We start from the raw sequence: 14952 nt of genomic DNA, 5'->3' as shown, positions 1-14952 counted from the left end.
ATCCTATCAAAACTTATTCAAGAGTGGTCTTGTTCAAAGCTCTCATCGCAAGGAACACACATATGCAAACGAGCATAACTCGGACATCCGGTTCAAAAGATACAACAGATAGAAATTTGAAATGAAAAGGAAAAATAATGGAGGAGGGGGTGGATGAAGCATGTAGAGTGTATGCCAAAAGCTACATGCATGAACCCTATCACAATAATTAAGCCCTAAACACATTCAGAAGACCAACCCACTTTACGAATCACGACGCAATCGCAGGACCCGAAATTTGGGACTCACTTGTGCGGGTCACAATCCTCTCTCATTTTTCATTTTTCTCCGTGCCTTTTGGAAAAGGTCGGTATGGATATGTCTCTTTCCCGTGCTCTCCGGTCCTTAGAAGTTGTGCTTTTTCTTGCGGGAATCTTCCAATCTATTTATCAGTTGTCAAAGTAGTACAAAGAACACCAAAAGTAAAAATTATATCTAAGTTTGTAGACCACCTAGCGACGACTACAAACACCGGAGCGAGCCAAAGGCGCGCCGTCAACATTGTCCCTCCCACACCGGAGTCGAACAAACCTTGTTGTAGCATACAGCCGGGTTGCACACGGATATATAGAATCAAAACTTTGATTAAGATATATAGACTCAAAACTTTGATTATTGCACCATGCTGTGCTAGGAAGGTTAGAAGCACTGACTGAAAATGATAATATACAGTGCTGTCACCAGCATTGGCCACCGAAAACGGCACTTTTGCACCGGAGAAAGATGACATCTAGCTATAGTGGCGCATACAGTGCTGTCACCAGCACTTGGCCCCCGAAAACGGCACTTTTGCTGGTGATACGTGCCTAGCTAGAAATGAACCCAAAGTCCCAAAGAGGCTAGCCACTGCTGCCACCTTTTTGCTGGTGGATATGATCTGCCGTACGTAGCTCTCATCTTTGTCTCTTTCATTTTTCGCGTAAATGCATGGAGGCTTCTGCTTGTCGATCGTGCAGGCTATCATCGGTCGGTCTCTGCCGGTGGCTGTGCAGTCCACCCGGATATACATGCATGGATCGCCGGCGTCACCGCCGCCATCGTCAGACGAACAGTGGGCAGTGGGAGAGTGGGCGGTACATCCCATCAGTCACTATTCCATTGCGTGCCATATTGCCGCTGACCGCCCCTCTCTTTCTCTGATGTTTATGGAAAATTTCAACAAGTTTTACTTTTAGTTGGAGATAGATTTTTCTATTTTTTTTCAGAACAACTTTCAATCTCTTCAATCATGTTAGTGATTATAAAAATTACATCAAGATCCGTACACCATCTAGCGACGACTACAAGCACTGAAGCGAGCCGAAGGCCCGCCGCTGTCATCGCCCCTCCCTTGCCGGAGCCGGGCAAATATTGTTGTAGTAGACAGTCGGGAAATCATTGTGCTAAGACGCCATAGAACCAACGCACCAAAACAGCAACCGTCGCCGATGAATAGTGTAGATCAAAAGGATCCAATCTGAAAATACACAAACGAAGACGAACGGCGAATAGATCCGAGCAAATCCACCTAAAACAGATCCGCCGGAGATACACCTTCACATGCCTACCGATGATGCTAGACACATCACTGTAACGGGGACTAGGCGGGGAGACCTTTACTCCACTTCAGGGAGCCGCCGCTGTCCCGCCTTCCTGAATAGGACACAAACTCTAACAAAGATTAAAAAAAATCTAAAAACGGAGCCCTCCCACCGGCAAGGGCCGAGATCTACTCCGCCTCCATAGCCCTAAGGTCACCAGAGACGGGACGGACTGGCGGGAGGGGGCGGCTGGCTAGGTCACGTACGAGTTGGAGTTGCGTGATGCGTTTGACACCATACAAGTCTAGTTGATTTTCCTATATAATTCCACTAACCAAGCGCACAACACGTATGTCCGCTGGCTATAAAAATGGCCGGGAATGGTACCTATTGGGACATCGGCCGATCCAAAAGTTCAAGATCAATGTGTCTTTTACATTGGCTCGTATGGAAATAGAGGACAGCAAGCCAGTCGCCACCGGCCTGTCGGGGCGACCTAGATTTTGTTATGTAGGGCTGTAGTACGTCGTTTGTGCTTATAGTTGCTCTAAAAAATAAATCCTAACTCATGATATTAAAGGATTCATGTTAGAAATAGAAACGGAGTTGGATATATGCCTTTTCCGTTGAATGCATGAACTCTAGATATTCAAGTTTGCTATGACATATCGGTTGCTAAACGATGCTATTTGAAATGTCGTTGTTGTGTAACGTATCCTTCGTTTAGTATAAACCTAGCATCTAAATGGGTCATGTACTCGTATCATGTTTTTTTTTGAGACAATATACTTGCAACATGCTATTCAGTGGGACGTGAGACGACTGTTGCTGGGTCATTGGGTCGGCTCCATATCTCTCCGAACAGAATAATGAGGCCAACAGGGCCCGGGCCTGGGCTAGAGCATGCCGGCCCATTCTCATTCTTACCTGGCTTCGGTATCACGTGGTGTGAGCAATCTTTCAAACGAAAAAAAGGAGAACGCGAGAAATCTGCATGAAAAAAAAAGAGAAAAAAAAGAAGCAAATGTGAAATGGGGCAGTACTCCGTCACTTTGGGACAGTTTAACCGGGGGCAGAGCCAGTCCTGAGTTTTCGGGGGCCCGGGGCAAAACTAGAATCCGAGGCCCCCTAAATACAAACATCAATCTAATACAATTTCAACTTGGAAAATATTTTCTCGACATAAACTTTGGTGCAAGTTTCAAGGTTTTTGGTTGTACATCATACTCAAACAAAATGTACAATAGGGACCATTGATGTTTTCTTTAAAAAAATGGTACGGGCACTACCGTCACTTTGATCCGTAAGCTGACAACATTAGCATTGTTTTTCTTTTTGTTGTGGTCCTAATTAATAATACAACAAAATTGACCACACCAATGTCCTAAGATTTAATTACATATAGCGTATTTTGGGTTAGGTTTTTGTATTTTGTTTATTGTTTCCCTCAAACTGAAAATAATTTCACTTTGCAAGAACAGGCAAACAATATCTACCATCGACCAATTTAGTTTGGCCAAGAGGCAGAAAAGTAAAATCTACAAAACTTTTCTTATTATCAAGAATTTTACATGGTAGTATCTATTTACTTGGATGGGACAGATGTAGTCCTCAAGCCATCCACGGATTTCTCCCCGTGCTCCAAGGACTGTAAGACAACAGTCAAGACGACCAATTCTTTCTCATGTTCGGCTTGAACGGGCACGGTCCACGAGCTATGATCTCGCTGCAGCCGTACGCTGCCCCTGAAGAGTGAAGAACTGCATCTCGCCAAGGTAGTGGCTGGGCACGGCGAGCTCGCTGAAGACCTGCAACGTGGTGTACTCTTTCGGCTCGCCGGAGGTAGCCTTGGAGATGCCATGCCCGTAAGTGAAGCAATTTTGCTCGATGTGTGGCGCCCGATGGCCCGATGATCTCAGGCGCGCCAGATGTGTACAATAGCTATCGATGGAGGAAAATCCGGAAGAAGACGACGCGCAACGGAAATCATGTAATTAACTGTCGCTGTTACAGGCGGAGCTCTCGCTGTAAATTACGATGTTCGTTGGGCCAGGTACCGTACAAAAGCCAGCAAACTTGCCCCCCCCCCCCCCCCCCCCCCCCCCCCCGCGGGCGGGCCTGACCGGGGGTAGCCACAAACATGAATTACACAATGAAGGTTTGCTAGGTAAGATGGTCCCTGGGTCCCTGGCTACCGCCATTTGTTCAACTCCACACCCTCGACAAATGACAAATCTGCATGCTGTCGGTTGGCCACCAACCGATCAATCAAACAATTACCTAGCTTTTTTTTTGAGAGAGAGAGACATACAATTGCCTAGCTTTTTTTTGAGACATTACAATTACCTAGCTAAAGCTGGCTCACCTTTGCTAAACTACCATTGGGCCGGCCGGCAGTCCTTGCACTTTTATCCATCTATCCCTGAAACTGATACTATCATAGTATCATTTGATTTCCAGACATATCTTCATTTGCAGTCAGAGAGGCAAACCACATGTGCGTGCGAAAAAATTAAATGCTGTGGATCCGGTCTATCGGACGGCACCGCCGGTCCCTGAAAACAAACAAAATGTGACAGCAACCACGCAGCACTGCCACCGGGGAGAGAAAACGACGGTCACCCACATCATAACCAATCACAGTTACAGATTAACCGCATATGATCAGCACCACACAAATGGATTAATAGAAATGATGTTGTCGAGCTCAAGCCAGCTACGGTTTTCAGCATCCACACGATCAAAGTGAGAATCTTCCTGTCAACAAGATATGCATGGTACACTCTGAGGTGGTTTCAGATCGTGACAAGGAGGACAATGCCGATCAATGGATAGTACCTTGCAAATTCAGCAAAATCGCTGCAGATATATGAACCGAAAGAATTTCACGTATTCACTGCCGACACTGAAGATATAATACAGTATTCCATGCGGCGCTTGCTTGTGTTTTTCTGAGTATGATGATATCAGGGAGTAGCTTATTAGGTAGTGTGAAAAAATTATGAATTAAAGTGATTAGTGGCTTCCGCCAAATGCCAAGCATGTTACGCTAAGCATGCTAATCCGCATCAGCAGCCTTCCGCCATCCGGACGCAGAGGAGAGGTATAAAGAGTCAACGCTCAGCGATAATGCTATATGTTTTTTTCAAACACGTATATACATAGTAATACAACATGTTTGACAAGTACGTATTGATTTAAATTTAGCTACCTACAAGAAGTGTGGAAGTTAATAATCTCATTAGAGCTGAACCCGAATTTTCAATGCATGGATTAAGAATTGAAGCAAGTAGTGTAGAAAGATTTTATTTTCCTATTCCTTATCTTCATTTTTTCAATAGAAAAGCATAGCTGGCATAAAAATATCAATTAAATGGCTATTTCTCCTCTGATCAAAGTTACTTTTTTTTGAAAGTATGATCACAGTTACTAAAGCATGAACATACTGCATGCGGATATCCGGTCTACCGCGAAAATCCCCTTTGTTTGTCACCAGTTTGTGAGAAAACGGACGGCAAATCGATAGAGGACTGCGTTAGATGACAAACTACGTCCGTGCACGGGGTTTAAGGATCCGATTTGAAGATGCCCTTAGGCCTTAGCGTGTGCATGCAGTGTTGTCACCTGCACCAACACTGAGGAGTGAGGAGACACGCACTTTTGCTGGTGATACGTGCCTAGGAATGAACCGAAAGCGGATGGTGCGAGTTCCTTTCACCCACCCAATGGATATGATCGGTCAGCAACGACGACTATATGTCTATATGTACGTACGTGTGGCTTGCTCTACGTCCACCTAGCAAGAAAGTAGACGCGCGATCTACGCGCGCGTCCATGGCATCACCAGCCCGGATTCATATCCATCGATCGCCGGCGTCGCCGTCGCCATACTGGATCGACAGTTCACAGTTGGTAGTGGGAGAGGGCTGTGCATCCCATCAGCCACTATTCGGCCGCGTGTTGCCGCTGAGGCGCTGACCGTGGGCCATCATCGAGATCGCGTCCCCCGGCGTGCGTTCATCCGTGCTCCCGCATACGTGGCATGATTTGATTGGAACAAAATAAGGCTCGACCTCACCCCCTTAAAATCATTAGATTAGAAAAAAAAACAGCCATAGGATGAAGTGGGTGTACGAATGAAAGCATGAAGAAGAAGCAGGCAAGCCGGATCCCCCGTCTCTATCGGATTGCTTCACAAAAATTGCCCAGTCAACTCAGTTCCATTATCTTCCACCACATGCACACGCACGCGCGGCCGCCCGGGGTCGCGGGTCATGCATGCAGTTGCAACGACTATTTGGCTAGGCGGGAAGGATGTACGCATGCACGTACGTGTGGCTTGCTCAGAGTCCACGAGTACACCCATGGCACCACCCTGATATACATGCATGGATCGCCAGCGTCACCGTCGCCATACGTACGTACGGTTGGTAATGGGAGAGAGGGCGGTACATCCCATCAGCCACCATTCCACCGCATGTTGCCGCTGACCAGCCCCCCCCCCCCCCCCCCCCCTCCCCCCCTCTCTCTTTGTGTGTGTGTTTCTCAGATGTTTGTGGACATTTCCAACAAGCCTTTTCTTTTTTGAGTTCGAAACAGACTTGCATAATTCCACCTGGCTATAAAAATTGCTGGGATGAATGGTACCTGTGGGACATTGGCCCAATCGAAATTCAAGGTCGGTGAGTCTGCTAGGTCGGCTCCATATGGGAAGGTCAGTAGCGGCAGCCCTATCGGTATCGCGTTGAGTTTGTCGACCCAGGTTTGCTTGTCCATAGGGCTGCAATATGTCATCACAAAGCGCGTGCCTTTACAAGGCTCACCTCTCGTAAACTACTCTGCTAAACTACTATTTGGCCGGCCGGCAGTCCTTGCACTTTTATCCACCTATCCCTGAAACTGATACTATCATTTCAATTTCAGACATATTTTCATTTGCAGTCCGAGACGCAATCCACATGTGCATGCGTGCGTGCGAAAAAACATTTAAATGCTGTGGAATCGGTCTATCGGACGGCACCGCCGCTCCTGAAAACAAACAAAATGTGACAGCAACCACGCACCACTGCCACCGGGGAGAGAAAACGACGGTCACTCACCACATCATAACCAATCACAGTGTACAAATTAACCACAGATGAGATGACCAGCACCACACAAATGCATTAGTACAAACGATGCTATAGAGCTCAAGCCAGCTGCAGTTTACACCATCCACCCAATGACACTGGGAATCTTCCTGTCAAGTGTCAACAAGATATAGTGCACCCTGAGGCGGAGGCGGACGTTTGGTCTATGGGGACATATACATCCTATATGATTTTTTTAGTAATTTAATAAAAAAATCAAAAAAATCTGAAAATATTTTTGAAATAAACTTGACCTCACATTGTACTCGTGAGAAAAAAAAATCCACAAAGAGAAAATCCTCCTTCGACCTCTTTTTGAAAAGGACAATTTTTTGGCCAAAATATTGTGAATAGTAACCTAAAATAGTAAATAAAATTTGTCTTTTTCGCTGTGAAGTCATCGTTGGTTTTTTTCCGAGAAAATTTATATACTAGTGCAAAAGTAAGTCAAGTTTATTCTAAAACTACTTATTATTTGTTCTGACTTTTTGTTCAATTATTAAAAAAAATCCCCATATAGGGTGCATCTACAACCAGGAACCAAAAGTGTATTTTCCACTCTGAGATGGCTTTAGATCGTGACAGGGAGGACCATCTCGATCAATGGACCGTACTACCTCTCGTTCGTCTGGATACACTCATTTCAGCGATAGTTAATTCCGAACGGAGGGAGTATCTTCCAAATTCAGCAAAATATCTGCAGATAAATGAAGCTGAAGGATTTCACATATTCACTGCCCTCACAAAAAGATATGATACAGTATTCTATGTGGCTTGCTTGCTTTTTCTGAAGATGATATCTTTTGAATGTTGGCAAATTTTCTGAAGATGATATCAGGGCGTAGCTTATTAGCTAGTGTGCATGCAGTGGTGTCACCTGCACCAACACTGAGGAGTGAGGACATCCGCCCTTTTGCTGGTGATACGTGTCTAGGAATGAACCGAAAGCGGATAGTGCGAGGACCTTTCACCCACCCGATGGATATGATCGATCTGCAACGACGACGACGACGACTATATGTACGTGTGGCTTGCTCTGCGTCCACCTAGCTAGAGAGCAGACGTGCGAGCGTCCATGGCATCACCAGCCCGGATTCATATCCATCGATCGCCGGCGTCGCCGTCGCCACACTCGGTCGACAGTTGCTAGTGGGAGAGGGCTGTGCATGTGCATCCCATCAGCCACTATTCGGCTGCGTACCACACGTGTTGCCGCTGAGGTGCTGACGACTATTGGCTAAGTCTCTGTCGAATTGCTTCAAAAAATTTATCCGGTCAACTCAGTTCCATTATCTTCCACACAGGCTCGCTCCACCATATGCCAACGCACGCACGGTCGGCCGGGGTCGCGGGCCATGCATGCAAACGACTATTGGCTAAGAATGTACGCACGTACGTGTGGCTTGCTCAGAGTCCACGAGTACACGTACACCCATGGCACCACCCTGATATACGTGGATGGATCGCCAGCGTCACCGTCGCCATACGTACGTACGGTTGGTAATGGGAGAGTGGGCGGTACGTCCCATCAGCCAGCATTCCACTGTGTGCAACCAAACGTGTTGCCGCTGACCCGCCCCTCTACCCTTCTCTCTGTGTGTGTGTGTGTGTTTCTCTGATGTTTATGGACATTTCCAGCAAGTTCTTTCTTTTGAGTTCTTGTTGCGAAAATTTTCTTTTTTGAGTTGGAGACACATTTGCGTAATTCCACCTACCATGAGCACACCACATATGGTCGCTCGCTATGAAAATGCTGGGATGAATTACATGTGGGAACATTGGCCTGATCGAAATTCAGGGTCAATGAGTCTTTTAGATCGGCTCCTTTTTTTTTCAAGGTGAGTGAGTCTTTTAGGTCGGCTCCATATGGAAAGGTGAGCCAGTCAGTACCGACCGCCCTATCGTGTCGAGTTTGTCGACCCAGATTTGCTCGTCTAGGGCTGCAACATATCATCACAATAGCACGTGCCTTTACAAGGTTGTTAGTTTGTGCTTATGGAAAACTTCAAACCACTGACCTGCAATTGTTTGCGTTCTATACTTGCAAACATGCCAACTTTGTGATGTTAACGGGTTCATGTAAGAAATTGAAACGGAGTTGTACATATGCCTTTTCTGGTTGAATGAATAAACTCGAGATATTCAAATTCGCCACTACAAAATTTCGGATGCTAGTCGAAATGTTATTGTTGTGTGTAACTTATCCTTGATCTGGTATAAACATGGCATTTTAATGGGTCAGATCTTGTTGTTCAGTGGGACATGAGATCAACTGTTAATGGGCCGTTGGGTTGGCTCATATGTCTGAAGATGATGGTCCCTGGCTATTTGTTCAACTCTATGCTCTCGACAAATCTGCGTGATGTTGGTTGGCTACCAACCAATCACCTAACTAAATCTAGCTTATTTTTTCGGTTGTGCAACTTAATTATCTCTGATAAATTAGTGCTCCGCTCTGCTCGGCACTAAGTCTAATAGCTTATTTTTCAGACAAAGCGAGAATCCATACGGGCTCGCAAAAAAAAATGCTATGGATCCGGTCTACCGGACGGCACCATTGCTCCCCGGCAACAAACAAAACAAGCCAGTCAGCAACCACCACCGCCACTGGGGAAGGAGAGCGACGGACACCCACATCATGATAAGCACAGTTAAATTAACCACATATGAGATGACGAGCACCACACAGATGGATTAATTAAGTAGATGCTGCGGAGCTCAAGCTAGCCAGCTGCAGTTTACAGCATCCACACAATGACACTGAGAATCTTCCTGTCAACAAGATACTAGCAGTACACTCTGAAATGGCTTTACAGTACATGTAGGATCGTGACAAGGACAACGTCAATCAATGGATGAGCAAAATCTGGTGAGATCAGACTTACACATCCCTGGATGATTGTCAGAAATGGATGCGTTTCATCTCGCCGTTAACCGATTGCGTAGCAGATGATCTTCAATAACTTCCTATAACTAGTAATAATATACGTGTAATGCACGTTTATATTAGGTAAGATATTAATTGCACATTATATTAGGTAAGATATATCTGGTGCACGTAGATATTTGGTAACATATCAATTATTTTTTCACGGGAATGATAGGATATTAATTATGGCAGATTTCAAAGGATAGCATTGATTTAAAACGTGTTTATAACCAATGAAAGTGGTGGATAATTAGAGTGTTAAACGTGTTTGGTGCTCAACATTTGAGCGATTTGAACCGCTAGATAACATGATTTGACGGTTAAGATAGTTTGGATCTGCCCATTTGGGTCTTTTTATATTGGTATAGATAGTGTGTATTACCGCTAGGAGTGCATACATATGTGCTTTTTGTGAAACGACAAAGCCGAAAACCGAGAAGGACAAAGCTTTACACCCAATTCACTAGTTTAGCAATTGCACTTTTGGTACGAACAGAGTCAGCAACAGCATGCAATATGCCAATACATTCGGATGTTACATGTGCATAACCTCCACAGCGACAGCGACATTCTAAATTGTATTATTACAGTATAGAATGGCTAATTGTCTGGTTACTGTGGAACTAGTAAACTCCACCGCGACAGCTACATTCCAGTCAATCGTTAATTTTCTCGGTTGGCCATCCTGCCACTTGTGCTATATGCCAAGATTTTGTGCAAATTAAACAATATCTTTTGCAATATCTGTACTGTACACAATCCTGCACAACATAAACAGAGCGGACTAGCTTGTCGCTTGAGCTTTTTTATGGTACCCTATACTGCTAAGGGGGGGACGGAGCAGTATAAAATCATCAACCGTTGATTTTGTGAGGGTAATTTAGTCAGTTTCAGCCCATCAGCGATCGGTCTGTTCGTTGTACTTGGAAAAAGAAAAATCGCGGGCACAGGGCCGTCGGTCGTCGCCCTGCTCGCCGCCGACTGCGCCATCAACGAACTCGCCGTCGTATCGCTGTATCCGCGAGTGCTCCAGCCACCACCCTCCGCCCGCGCGCGTCGACCTCGCTGCTTCGAGTCGCTACATATCCAGCCGCATCTCCCGCCGGGGCACACATTGCCCGCACACCGTCACACGCACGGCTTCGTCCTCGTCAGTACAGGCTACTCCCCGTAGACAAAAAGTGTAATGGCTCGGACAACTGTACCATCCTGCTGGAGTGCCTGACCATTAGCATGGCCGAGGAAAGGGACGCGACTCCCTGAAGAAGACGACATGCATCAGCGCCCGCGCGACAGAGGAAGGGGTGGATGCGAGACCTGGGCTCCGACGGGCGCGTGCCGGCGTGCGTGCAACCATGCGGGAAATGGAAGAGGAAGGGCTGACTTCGTCGGGACTCGGGAGGCAGGACGATTTCTCTACCTCCCTAAATTACCCTCACAGAACGTGTGCTGCTGCAGGCCGAGCACACAGTGCCACTGAATACTGCTGGGGATGGTGCTAGTCCAATTGAGCGGTATAGATGGATGACCACCGTTGGATTTCGAGAATAGAGGGTCCATATTGATTACCGGGTACTGTAAAAGAGCTCTGTCGCTTTAACTATTGGTTATCTCTACTACATATAATTTGACAAAGGAATTGAGCTAGCGAAAATGAATATGTATGGCATCGATGCACAAGTGCACATAAACAGAGTGCTTGGAAATTGGTATCATGCACGCAAGAACAACCGAAATAAGCACTCGTCGATCTATTATCTTGTTATAAATACACCCCATCAATCTGCAGATTGTTCTGTTAATATAGGTCTTGCTCACGGAGGGGAATATATGTGCTTTCGTCTTCTCTATGTGTGGTCGCTCTTTTTATACAGGAAAGATGCTGCTCGTTGCACTATATGCTCGGGTTTGTCTCAAATTGATCGTGCCTTTGCTCTTTTTATTAAGGGCATTTTGCAGCGCACATGACACGTAGATGGTGGACATATTTTTTTTGCGAGAAAGATGGTGGACATATTTGGAAGCTCGCGAACCATACAGTACTAGCTAGTGTGTATGTTATGTACGTAGCCTCTTGTTTTCTCTGTGTTTCTGGAAAAAGAGCGGTAGGTAACCATATATGTTTCATTGCTCGTGCCCCCTGTTCTACAAAGGAAGTTTGTTCTCGACAAGGATAGAACTAAAACATTGAACTATTTGATTATTGGTAAATGCAACTAGTGGCCGAAACTATAATACTCACATCGTATGAATATCAATTGACGTTGGTCTAGTACAACTTTATATATATAAGAGTACTATGGGCGTGTTTGGTTTCCTTGGTGCATCCAGGATGCATTGCATGAAGGAGCTTGACTGGGGCTGGCGTGGTTGAGATGATGCAAAAAGTAGTTAGGATGTGTGTTTGGTGTACTGCATGATATGGGCCAGGTTCAGCTTAGATTTTGTTTGGTAGGTTGCATCTGAGATTGTATGAGGGATGCAACATACAATAGATGTTGTTTGGTTTGTTGTATGATGTGCAATTTGACTCTTTATTCAACCCAGGGGTACCCTCTAACTTGATCGATGAACATACTCAGGCCATGGTCTAACTGAGTTGCCCCGTTCTACTTCGTTCTCGCCTTGTGGTTACAAGACCTTGTCCCTATATCTTGTGTACGGGCCAGGGCCAAATAGCGCTGCCTCGCTCCTTCCACTGCCGCTTCATTTTTTCCAGCTTGACTGAACTAACACTAGAAAAATTCAATAGATTTTTGTTTGAAAAAGTACTACAAGTTTTCAGGAAAAAAAATCAGATTCTTAAATGAGGAATTAAAACTTATTTGCATACTTTAAAAAATGTTCATGGATTTTACAAATGTTTGTATATTTTAAAATATTCATAAATTTAAAAATCGCTCGCAATTTTCTTTAAAGAAGTCATGAACTTAAATGTGTTTCATGAATTTATAAACAAACACACAAGTTCAACAGATCTTTATGGATTTAAAATATGTTTGATTTTTATTAACCATGAATTAAAGAGATGCTTGCAAAGTCCCATGTTTGCCTAAGGAGCTGGTATACAAGCAGTGCTTTCTCATCAAACCGGGAAATGAACCGGCTTAGGGAAGCGATGCATCTGGCCAGGGGTTGAATTTACTTGAGCTTCTCGGGAGGCTTAAGCCTTGCCAGCGCCTTGATCTTATCCGGATTTGCTTCGATCCCACGTTTGTAAACGATGAATCCGAGGATCTTCCTAGATGGTATGCTGAAAACACACTTTTCTGGATTGAGTTTGATGTTGTATGCGCGGAGATTTTTGAACGTCTCGCTCAATTCATCGATGAGGGTGTCGGCATTTCGGGTCTTGATGACCAAGTCGCCGGCATACGCTTCTGCAGTTGTCCCACCGGCGTAAAAGTCTAGACCATCCGATGATATGTGACCCCTGCACTCTTGAGCCCAAAGGGCATGGTGATGAAGCATAAAGGACTGTAAGGCATTATGAAGGAAGTTGGCTCTTGATCAGGCACTTACTCATATTAATCTGGTGGTACCCGGAGTATGCGTCCAGAAAGCAGAGGAGGTCATGCCCGGCCGTTGCATTGACTATCTGGAAGATGTATGGCAAAGGAAACGGGTCATTCGAGCACACCTTGTTAACGTCGTTGAAATCAACGCACAGACACAAGGATTCATCCTCTTTTGGCACCATCCTCTTTTGGCACAAGGATTCATCCTCTTTTGGCACAAGGATTCATCCTCTTTTGGCACCATAACTAGGTTTGACTACCAGTCCGGATGTTTGACTTCTCGGATGAAGCTAGTATCAGTAGTTTGTCTAGCTGCTCTCCCATGGACTAACGATTGAGTTTCGAGAACCTGTCCAACGCCTATTTCACCGGCTTGGAGCCGGGAATAATATTCAGGTTGTGCTCCGCTAATTCCATTGGGATTCTTGACATATGAGATGGATGCCAGGCAAAAATGTCCTAATTCTCAAGAAGGAATTCGCGAAACATGCTTTCCAATTGGGGTCCAGGTGGAACTTGATGACGTAATTGCCGGATTTAAAGGATGTCGAATTTGAGTGCATCGCGAGGACAACATCGTCTCTATCAACCATCGTCCTCATCTTGGAAAGCTCATCGGCCGCCAAGTCCTCGGCTGCGAAGTTTGTGGTCTACTCCTCGGTCCTGAGAGACCGTTATGCATTACCGCAGATAGTGAATGATGGCTTTAGGGCCCGACATCTTCAGCTTCATGTACGCGTAGTGCAACACGGTGTGAAACCGAGCAGATGCAGTCCAACCTAACAATGCATGATATCCACTCTGAAATGGGACTATGTCAAAGCTCAAGGCTTCAACACGATAGTTGTTGGGAGTACCAAACACCACGTCGAGCGTGACCAAGATCCCTTTGGTGCCTCTCTACTCGTAGTTATAGTGTCTGACAACGATATTGAATTCCACGTTGTTTTGCGGACCTATGTCTAACCAAGAAATAACATGATGGAACAATTCACATGCATGCCTATTACAAGTGGTAATTTGTTTTAACAAGCAAATCATTTTCTTATACATGCTGCATACCAAACAAAGAAACAAAAGTAGATGCAATTCATTTGAGTTTGGCTAAATGACGACGATTCAAGATCGAGTGTTGCGTGGAACACCAATTGTTTGGTGAACCATAAAACATGGAAGATATAGAACGAATAAACAAGAACTGCAGTGGTTAAACGGCAAACAACTCATAAATAATTTTCATACTCTATGTTTTATACTATTAAGTATATGAATATGCATTCCTTTGTTTACTTGCACACAAAATTGAAATGCATGAATTCCAGAAACATCGTCAACTTTATACACCTCACCATGTTATTTAGCTCCCATTTGGATTGAGTGTAGTATTTGTATCCACCTATGTCCATAAATAAACTAAGATAGCACGAATACCATCATATGTATGATATTCATCTAAGTGGCACAAATTAGTATTTGAAGAATCAGCCTACTGATATTTGAAAAAAATGGGTCTAGGAATTTTTTGGTTACTAGAAAAAAGACAATGTATCAAAAATAAATAACTATGTGACATTTATGTAAGTATATGCTTCAAATTTACGGAAATTATATTGTTTGTGTAACGGGTTCATGTAAGAAAGTGAAACGGAGTTGTACATATGCCTTTTCTCGTTGTATGAATAAACTCAAGATATTCAAATTCGCCAAAATTTCGGATGCTAGTCGAAATGCTATTGTTTGTGTAACTTATCCTTGATCGGGTATAAAGATAGCATTTCAATGGGTCGGATCATGTTGTTCATTGGGACATGAGACCA

This window comes from Triticum aestivum, chromosome 6A, assembly GCF_018294505.1.
Source record: "Triticum aestivum cultivar Chinese Spring chromosome 6A, IWGSC CS RefSeq v2.1, whole genome shotgun sequence".
Taxonomy (NCBI): Eukaryota; Viridiplantae; Streptophyta; class Magnoliopsida; order Poales; family Poaceae; genus Triticum; species Triticum aestivum.
This window is presented reverse-complemented; position numbering follows the sequence as displayed.